Source organism: Rattus rattus, chromosome 9, assembly GCF_011064425.1.
Source record: "Rattus rattus isolate New Zealand chromosome 9, Rrattus_CSIRO_v1, whole genome shotgun sequence".
Lineage (NCBI taxonomy): Eukaryota > Metazoa > Chordata > Mammalia > Rodentia > Muridae > Rattus > Rattus rattus.
Window position 1 is genome coordinate 54,514,312 of NC_046162.1, and position 11,069 is coordinate 54,525,380.

General features: G+C 42.1%; 1 pseudogene; it reads left to right on the top strand.

The window, feature by feature from the left end:
- Positions 1-4,537: 4,537 nt before the first annotated feature.
- On the top strand, positions 4,538-6,125 carry LOC116910024 (annotated as a pseudogene).
- The last annotated feature ends 4,944 nt before the right edge of the window (positions 6,126-11,069 follow it).

The following is an 11,069-nucleotide window of genomic DNA, read 5'->3' on the forward strand; positions in this document are numbered from 1 at the left end:
TGAATGTTCAATGAACCTTCATGACAACCTATGTGATTTTTACTGTGCTGCAGGAATAGCAGGCACATTATACTTCAGCTATTTACCTAAAATGTTATCTAAATTCACTGAAGACATAAAATGTTTAGAAACTAATCAGCAATTATGTAAGGTCATTTTGAGGGAGGATAGAATCAGTAATTCATGCAACCAGTATTATTTCTTCAAATTTTACTTTCCTGTCGATTTGCATGAAGTATTCCCAATAGGGTAGACTAAGAACCAGAAATCCATCCAAAGAGATGAATGCCATAGAGTGTTTTTCATTGCACACTCACACCATGTCATAACAATGAGGCACAGAGCAGTGATAAACGCAAGAATGTACATGAGCAGAAAGAAGCACTCCCAGGACGAAAACTGTGGGGCTGTGCAAACGAAAGCAGGCACAAGACAGGCATCCAAATGGTGAGCCTTGTCCATGAAGGTCCCTTGTCCACTGCAGGTCCACCTTCCTGGAGTCTGCCTCTTACTTTTGTTACCAAACCTACCATGGATGGGAAGGAGCTTGGATAGTGTTGTATGAATAAGCAGCACATCCAGTCTTGTGTTGAGCAGTGCACAAAGCTACTCACAAGGTTGAGCAAAAATGTATGGGAACACCATTGCATTCATTAAGCGGTAAGAAGAGTTGGTGCTTCCTCTCCCCAAGCCCCCATGTCTCAGCTTCAGTTTTACCTCCAAGTAGTTGCAACTCTACCCATAACTTTCCACTATAGTGTAGTATTAAAATCGAGAATGAACTGTTTTCCTGGTCCTCATGTCACTCTTGCATTCCAGAACACAGGAAAAACATCCAGGAACTCAAGCATTGTGCAGCTCCAGATCTGAGGCCTCATTACCAAAGCACCCAAAGGAACAGTGTATTTTATGTGACTTTCATTTTGGGGGTAATGGATGACTTGTACCACCAGGCAGTATGCAATAATCCAAAAAAGTACTGGTCAAAATCATACCCAAAGGATTCCACCATTAGAGATCAAGTGACTCATTATCTATCTATCTATCTATCTATCTATCTATCTATCTATCTATCTATCTATCTACCTCTCTATATATCTCTATCTCTCTCTCTTTCTATGTATCTGCTTATTTAAATGTTTGTACTCTCAAACAGAGTATACATTTTCACATAATCTGTTGTAGTTTTGGTGACAGTGCAGGGATCATATAACTGTTTCTGAAATTTAGGACCACCTATGACATAAAGGAAAATAAACATTCATGACACTTGTTGGTATGGAGGTCACATTTATTTAAAAAGCATGAAATTCACAGTATTTAAAGTGATGATAAATCTCCCAAGGATTTATAGTTTCCAAATGAGAGGTTTCCCAAGTGCAGAGAAAGGTTGGGGAATGTGTATGTTTCAGAAAAGGGAAGCAAGGGACAGGGCAGCCTATTTGTTTGGACCCAAACACTAACAGTTGCAGCAGACTCTGTGGAATGCCTTTTCTGGGTGTAGGATACAAGAGATCCACATGAGTTCTATTTGATGATGTAGGGGTCAAGAGTGGGTGAGCATGCTCCAAGGGGAACCTACAAGAAGAACTTGGACAGGAACAGAGGTGTCAGTAACTGCTGTGGTTGCAGCTCATGGTCTAGCAGCATCCAGACTTGCAGCAGTTAGACCCGCAGCAGCAGGGCTGGCAGCAGCAGGGGCGGCAGCAGGTGGTCCTGCAGCAGGTGGTCTGGCAGCAGCAAGGCTGGCAGCAGCATGGCTGGCAGCAGCATGGGTTACAACAACACTGCATGGTGTCAGAGACTGGAGAGTTGGTCTGGGTTGTCAGAATGTGGCTTGTATTGTATGGCAGCCTCTCTGACCAGGTGTGCTTTTATACCCTGCTGAGGGTCTGCTGTCCTCATGTCCAGCATTCCTTCCTCCTGATGAATTGTGAGTAAAGAAATTAACCAAAGAGGCCAGATTATGCTCCTGAGTCTGTACTCATGGTGAATGAAATAATGGGTTGCTCTTCATGATGGTTGAGGAATCAATTTTAGTGGAAACTCGAGACTTTTGGAAGTACTTTGGCCTGTCTTTGCCTCCAAGGGAAGTGACTCCTGATGTTCTCAGTATTCATACACTGTATTTCCACATTGCTTTGTGGCATAGCTTGCCTCCCTTCAAGATTGACCGGCCCCATTATTCTGACAGCTCATATATAATTGGTCTACTTGGCACAGAGAGTATGTGTATGAAAGACCGCTGGCATGAGGAGACAGAGGCCATTTGGGCATTGCCCTGTCCTAGATGGATATGGGTGATCCCAATGCTATTCTGTGTACTTTTTCCAGGATGATGGCTATGAGAAGAGTATATTGAAACAGAATCCAAATCAGACTTGTTAATTACTGGAACTCATCTCAACCAAAGTCCAAGGAACATGAAGGGCTGTACTGGAAGACTACATTCCTTATTTTCCTTTATCTGAGGGACACACAATCTGTTCTTAGACCCAATTATCACTAAGTGGAGTGAAGTGTCTTAAATTCAATCCCAAACTACCTCTTTTTAACCCTGGACAACTTTTGGAAGAAGGGTACCTAGATTTTTCATTTCTTGCTGAAGTACAAACTGGACCTTATCTCCTTTTGATGTGCCACATATCTTCTAGCTCCTCTGGGTGACCTGCACTGCACTGGGACCCTAACTTCAGACAACTAAGAAACATAGTTAGCCTTGTCTAATTAACCTATGCATATGGTTTGCTTCCATTCTCTAATATAAGACTCTGGGGTATTGTCTCTAGTACAGTTACTGAAAGAGAGAGCAGGCAAATGTGTGAGAGAATCTCAGCATTGCTCCAAATGTATTTTGTCAAAGATGCCAGCTCTGGGAAACTTGGACATTCTGTGTCGACTGTAGTTCCTGCCATCAGTGATCCAGCATTGGATCTCCAAAGACTTCTCTTTCCCAAGACTTCTGCTAGTGTACCAGAGGATATTATACCTTTGGAATCATCTATATGCTTAGCTCTGAAGGCTGCTACTCAGGCTTAGTGGACAGACTCTCTCCAGTATTAGATCTCAATTTTGGGATGATCTCAGTACAGACAAGAGATTCAAGCATGCAAAATTTGGCCATGATATGTGATGGACAGTGTCAAATCCTGCATTGCAATCCATGGTGATTCAACAGTGTATTTTCCTCTAGTCTTGAGCCTTTGGGGAAGGGGGATAAGAGGGGTTATGTTTTATTGATGGAGGGTAGTCTAAACCCACTCAAGTTTATGCTTGACATCCTGATGACCCCAAACATGCTTACAGTACCATGCCTGATTCTCAAAAGTTCCTTAAGGCTCTGGATCATTCTTTTGCATATATTTCAAGACAGATAGTTGGCCAGTGAACTTGTCCTTCATGGGTGGGCAGAAAATTCAGAGTTGTCGGCAAAATGTGCAGTCTTCTGAGGCTCACAAAATATGTTTGAGAGCAGCAAATATTAAATGAGGATCAGTGCACCATGGAATTGGTATCTGTGGGAGTACACAAAGGATTTAGGTTAAAAAGGCAGGTGAAACACCATAGGTCAACATGAGGAGAAACCAGCCAGTTTTGATTAAGTGATTTAGCCCACTGCTCAAAGCAACTTACCTCTGCCCATTTGACAATGGAGGGTGTTAATTTTCACATTAACAAACTGAGTTATCTGAGGCTGTTTCTGGCTGTGACTGGAAATAAACTCTGATCTCCTACATATCCTGCTTAGTTGCCAAGAACTAAAGATGGAGAGAATTCATATACTCAAAAACACAAATTTACTGGATCAAGCAGTACACTCCCTTAGAGCACGCTCCCACCAACAAGCAACTACACCTTCTCTTACTGGCCTGCATTCCTAGGTACACAAATGCAAACATACATCCATACATATGTACAAAAAACATTCATATATACAGTCATGAAAACAGTATATTAAACGGACAGACAGACAGAGAGACAGAGACATCATCAGGCTTATAGACATTCACATGTTGGGAGATAGATGCAACCTTTTGTGGCCAGGCTTGTACCATTTTATAGACATACATATGCTTGCAATTGGTGGATAATGCAAAGCTGTAGTGAGTATGCCCCACCAACTTAGATTTTCTCTCAGTCTACTCATACTGCCTAATATCATTTTCTCTACAAACTTAGAGGCATTTTCTCATTCAGAAGATAGGGCAAATTAGTACACAAATGGAGTTTTGACACAATTTTTTATTTTCATGTTTTTCTATCAATCCTCCTAACTAACTTAATAGTTTTTATGTTTCCACCATTTTACAAGTTCAGTATAAGTTCAAATCAGGAGTTCTATCTTTTATTCTCTATGCTGCTCATTATGAGTCCAAAGCAATAGTTTATCTATCATTTGTTTCTTGTATTAGTTATAAGTTGAAAGCAATAATATTTATGTCATAAGTTAACAAAGTTCATACCAAGAAAATGGTCCTCTATCATACATCTTATGGTAAGAAGTCAATTGAAGGCCTCTCCATGAGCTAGACCAGCCATGGCTGTGTTAAAGACCCTAAATCCTAAAGCTGAAGTGGCCCGGGTGCAGGCAGCATGGCGGTGAACATCAGTGCAGCAGGGGGCCTGCAGGATGTTCTGAGGACCAACCTAAAGGCACGATGAAGATGATTGTATCTGGTGCTGGAGACACCAAACTTACTAAAGATGGCAATGTGCTACTTCATGAAATGCCAATTCAACACCCAATAGCCTCCTTAATAGCAAACTGGCTACAGCCCAGAATGACATAACTGGTGATGGCACTACATCCAGTGTTCTCATCATCGGGGAGCTGCTCAAACAAGCGGATTTCTACATTTCTGAAGGTCTTCATCCCAGAATAATAACTGAAGGTTTTGAAGCTGCAAAGGAAAAGGCACTCCAGTTTTTGGAACAAGTCAAAGCAAGCAAAGAGATGGACAGGAAAACACTCATCAATGTGACCAGGACATCTCTGTGGACTAAAGTTCATGCTGAGCTTGCAGATGTCTTGACAGAGGCTGTGGTGGACTCCATTTTGGCTATTGGGAAAAGAGATGAGCCCATTGACCTCTTCATGGTTCAGATCATGGAGATGAAGCATAAATCTGAAACTGATACAAGCTTAATCAGAGGGCTTGTTTTGGATCATGGGGCGCGGCATCCTGATATGTAGAAAGAGTAGAAAGTGCCTACATCCTCACATGCAATGTGTCCTTGGAGTATGAGAAGACAGAAGTGAATTCTGGTTTGTATTTTTTTTTACAAGAGTGCAGAAGAGAGAGAGAAACTAATAAAGGCTGAAAGAAAATTCATTGAAGATAGAGTTAAAAAAAATCATAGAACTGAAGAAAGTCTGTGGTGATTCAGATAAAGGATTTGTCGTTATTAATCAAAAGGGCATTGACCCCTTTTCTTTAGATGCCCTTGCGAAAGAAGGTATCGTAGCTCTGCGCAGAGCCAAGAGGAGACACATGGAAGGGCTGACTCTTGCTTGTAGTGGGATAGCTCTGAACTCCTTTGATGACCCGAATCCTGATTGTTTGGGACATGCAGGGCTTGTCTATGAGTATACACTGTGTGAGGAGAAGTTCACCTTTATTGAGAAATGTAACAATCCCAGTTCTGTCACTTTACTGGTTAAAGGACCAAACAAGCACATGCTGACTCAGATCAAGGATGCAATCAGAGATGGCTGGAGGGCTGTCAAAAATGCTACTGATGATGGCTGTGTTGTCCCAGGTGCAGGTGCAGAAGTGGCACTGGCAGAGGCTCTGATTAAATACAAGCCCAGTGTGAAGGGCAGAGCCCAGCTTGGGGTCCAGGCATTTGTAGACGCCTTGCTCATCATTCCTAAGGTTCTTGCGCAGAACTCTGGTTTTGACCTTTAGGAAACATTAGTTAAAGTTCAAGCTGAACATTCAGAATTTGGTCAGCTTGTGCGTGTGGATCTGAACACAGGTGAGCCGATGGTGGCCGCAGAAATGGGTGTGTGGGATAACTACCATGTGAAAAAGCAGCCGCTTCACTCCTGTACTGTGATCGCCACCAACATTCTCCTGGTTGACGAGATCATGAGAGCTGGGATGTCCTCACTGAAGGGCTGAAGTCTGCCTGTGATGTTACAGAATGTTGGGGCAGGGGGGTGGTTATTTTTGTCCAAGCTTCAAGTGATTTGGAAAAGAATTTTCTCTTCCTGATTGGAGAAAAGGAACAGGACATTTGGCACCTATTCACATTGTAATACTGTAAATTTTTATTTATTTATTTTTTGCATTGAGTGAACACACTTAAAGCAGGACTTTTTAAATCCACTGAACAAGTTGTTCTCATTACAGTGATACAAAATGGCATAATAAGATAAGCAGTTGTCTACCTTGTTCCTTAAGTGTTCTTTGAAATTTTGTAATGGGTTTCTCCTAAATAGGGCATGGAGATGCCTGCCTGTAAGCCTAGCACTTTGGAAATAAAGTCAGAAGTTCTGCACTAACTCAGGCTACAGAGGACCATGGCTCAAAAGAATAAACATGTTGTGGATGTATTTGATGTTATCTACCCAACTCCCTGTTAATCATGTAAGATTCTTACCAGTGTAAAACACATATGGGTAATTTATGGGTTTCATAGTGTCTCTAATAATATTTAAGAGTGAAGCTCAAAAAAAAAAAAGAAATCAAATGCAAAAGATGAATGCCAGAGATTATCTTTCATTGCACAATCACACAATATCACAACAATGAGGAACACAGCAATGATAAGCATAAGAATGCACATCAGCTGCAAGATGCAATCCCAGCACAAGATCTATGGGTCTGTGCCAATATAAGGCATGCCCCACACAGGCATGCAAAATAGTGGGTGTTTTACAAGAAGGTCCCTTGTCCACTTCAGCTCCTCCTGTGCGGGTCTTTTTTTTTTTTTTTTTTTTTTTTTTTTTTTAACCAAATCTACTGTGGCAGGGAAAAAACATGGAAATTGTTGTATAGAGCGAAATGAAAAACAGCACATCAGTCTTATGTTCAGCAGTGCAAGAAGCTACTGACAAGGTCTAAGAAAATGTATGGGAACACCACTGCATTCATTAAGAGGGAGGAAGAGTGAGTGCTCCTTGTCCTCCCCACCCTTTGTCAGCTTCAGATTTGCTTCCAAGTAGATGAATCTCTACCTTGAAGTTTCCTCTATGATTTAGGATCAGAATCTAGGATAATTGTCTTCCTGGTTCTCGTGTCACCCTCAGATTCAAGAAGACCACAGGTAAAAATATCCACGGGGGTTGGGGATTTAGCTCAGTGGTAGAGCACTTGCCTAGCAAGCACAAGGCCCTGGGTTCGGTCCCCAGCTCCGAAAAAAAAGAAAAAAAAAATCTGCGGACTTTTCCAGATTTGAGGCCTCAAAACCAAAACACCGAAGAGAAGAGTGTGGTTTATTTGACTTTCACTTTGGGGGCAATGCATGACTTGGACCTCCAGGCAGGGTCAATGGATGCAGGCAGCTGTGCACAGATCTGCTGCAAGAGTTTACATCTGGCACCTGGAGCTGCACAATGAGATGAGAGAACCAACTGAGCAATTCCCAAGTCTCTGAAACTCCAGAGCCTGCCCTACTTGTGCAACTCTCCAAAAATGTACTCACCAAAGTCATACCCAAAGGATTCCACCAGTAGAGATTCGGTGACTCCTCTCTCTCTCTCTCCCTCCCTCCCTCCCTCCTTTCCCCCACCCTCTCTCTCCAATGTGTTTGTATTCTAAAAGAATCAGGACCATTTTGACAAAGTCTGCTGCACTTCTGGTCACAGTGCAGAGATGATGGAACTGTTTGTGAAATTTAGGACCAAGTATTGACATTAAGAAGAAATGAAGATTCATGACACTTCTAATTGGGTGTTGGTATGGAGGTCATATTTATTTAAATAGGGGTAAATCCCCAGTATTTAAAGTGATGGTAAAAGTCCAAAGGATTTATAGTTTCCAAAATAGAGTTTCCCAAGTGCAGAGAAAGGTTGGGGTGTGTGTATGTTTCAGACAAGGGAAGAAAGGGACAGGGCAGCCTATTTGTTTACACCCAAGCATTATCAGTTGCAATGGACTCTGTGGAATGGCCTTTCTGGGCCTGAGATACAAGTGATCCACATGAGGTCTATTTGATGCCACAGTGGTCAAGAGTGAATAAGCATGCTCCAGAGCAAGACCTACAAGAACAGGTCGGGCAAGAGCAGTGGTGCCCATGGCAGCTGTGGTTGCAGCTGGTGGTCTATCAGCAGCCAGAGTGGCAGCAGTTAGACCCACAGCAGCAGGGCTGGCAGCAGCAGGGGCGGCAGCAGGTGGTCCTGCAGCAGGTGGTCTGGCAGCAGCAAGGCTGGCAGCAGCATGGTTGGCAGCAGCATGGGTTACAACAACACTGCATGGTGTCAGAGGCTGGAGAGTTGGTCTGGGTTGTCAGAAGGTGGCTTGTATTGTATGGCAGCCTCTCTGTCCAGGTGTGCTTTTATACCCTGCTGAGGGTCTGCTGTCCTCATGTCCAGCATTCCTTCCTCCTGATGAATTGTGAGTAAAGGAATTAACCAAAGAGGCCAGATTATGTTCCTGAGTCTGTCCTCATGGTGAATGGAAATCATGGGTTGCTCCTCATGATGGGTGAGGAATCAATTTCAGTGGAAGCTGAAGCCTATGAGAACTACTTTGGTATGCCTTTGCTTACCCGGGAAGTGATACCTGATGTCCTTGGTATTCCCAGCCTACGTTTTCACATTGGTTTGTGGCATAGCTTGCCTCCTGTCAAGATTTATGGTCCTCATTAGTCTGATGGCTCACACATAATGGGACCTTTTGGTACAGAGAATATGAGTATGCAAAAACGCTAGCATGCGGATACAGAGGCCATTAGGATTGGCTCTGCCACAGATGGTGGTAGGTAGTGCCAATGCTCTTCTCTGTTATTTTTCTGGGATGGTGGTTAAGACATGTGTATACTGAGATAGAATCCATATCAGATGTCTTAATTCCTGGAATTCATCCCAACCAAAGTCCAAGGAACATGATGGGCTACACTGGAAGACTACTTTCATTAATTTCCTTCTGTATGTGGGGGATACACAATTAGTTTCTTAGACCTAATTATCAGTCAGAGGAGTGAAGTGTCTTAAATGTAATCCCAAACTACCTCTTTTTAATCCCTGGACAGTTTTTATACAAAGTGTACCTAGATTGTTTTCTTCTTGCCAGAGTACATACTGTCCCTTACCTACTCTAGATGTGCCACATATCTTCTAGTTCCTCTGGGGGACCTGCACTCCACTGGGACACTAACATGAGATCACTAAGAAACTTTATCCATCCTGGCCAATGACCCTGTGCATATGGTTTGCTTCAGTTCTCTGAAATAAGACTTTGGGTTATTGTCTCTAGTACAGATACTGAAAGGGAGAGCAGAAATATGTGTGAGAGTGTCTCAGAATTGCTCTAAGTGTACCTTGTCAAAGATGCTTGGTTTGGGAAACTTGGACATTCTCTGTGGACTGTAGTATCTGCAACCAGTGAACCAACGTTGGATCTCAAAAGACTTCTCTTTCCCAAGACATCTGCTAGTCTATCAGGTGATCCTATGTCTTTGGAATCATCTATATGCTTAACTCTGAGGTCTGCTGGTCAGCCTCATTGGAAGGCTCTCTACAGTATTAGGTCTCAATATTGGCATGATCTCAGGACAGACAAGATATTGAAGCATGCAAGGTTTGGCCATGGTATGTGATGGATGATATCAAATCCTGCATTGCAATCCATGGTGATTCAACAGTATATTGTCCTCTAGTCTTGAGCCATTGGGGAAGAAGTGGTAAGAAGGGTTATGTTTTGTTGATGGAGGCTGTGCTAAACACAATCAAGTTTATGCTAGACATCCTGATGACCAAAAATATGCTCACACAACCCATGTTTGATTCTCAAAAATTCCTTTAGGCTCTGGATCATTCATGTGCATGTATTCCAAGACAGATAGTTGGCCAGTGATCTTGCTCTGTGTGGGTTGGCCGAATAATCAGAGCTGTCAGCAAAATGTGCAGGCTACTGAAGCTCACAAGATATGTTTGAGAGCAGCAAATAGTAAATGAGGATCAGTGCATCATGGAATTGGTATCTTTGGGAGTACACAAAGGATTAAGTTAAAAAGGCAGGTAAAACACCATAGGTTAACATGAGAAACCAACTAGTTTTGATTAAGTGATTTAGCCCACCGCTCAAAGCAACTTACCTCTGCTCATTTGACAAGGGCGGGTGTTAATTTTAACAAACTGAGTTATCTGGGGCTGTTTCTGGCTGTGACTGGAAATAAACTCTGATCTCCTACATATCCTTCTTAGTTGCCAAGAACTAAAGATGGAGAGAATTCATATACTCAAAAACACAAACTTACGGGATCAAGCAGTGCACTCCCATAGAGCACACTCCCATCTACAAGCTACCACACCTTCTCTTACTGGCCTGCATACATAGGAACACAAATGCAAACATACATTCATCCATATGTATATAAATACATTCATATATGCATACCGGAAAACAAAGTATTAGACAGACAGACAGACAGAGACATCATCAGACTTACAGACATTCACATGTTGGGAGATAGATGCAACCTTTAGTGGCCAGGCTTGTACCATTTTATACATATGTATATGCTTGCAATTGGTATATAATGTGAAGCTGTAGTGAGCATGCCCCACCAACTTAGATTTTCTCTCAGTCTACTCATACCGCCTAATATCATTTTCTCTAGAAACTTAGAGGCATTTGCTCATTCAGAAGACAGAGAAGAATAGTGCACAAATGGAGTTTTGACACATTTTTTGTTTACATGTTTTTCCATCAATCCTCCTAAATAACTTAATAGTTTTTATGTTTCCATCATTTTACAAGTTCAGAATAAGTTCAAATCAGGAGTTCTATCTATGCTGCTCATTATGAGTTCAAAGCAATATTTTATCTATCATTTGTTTCTTGTATTAGTTATAAGTTGAAAGCAATAATATTTATGTTGTAAGTTAACAAATTTCATAC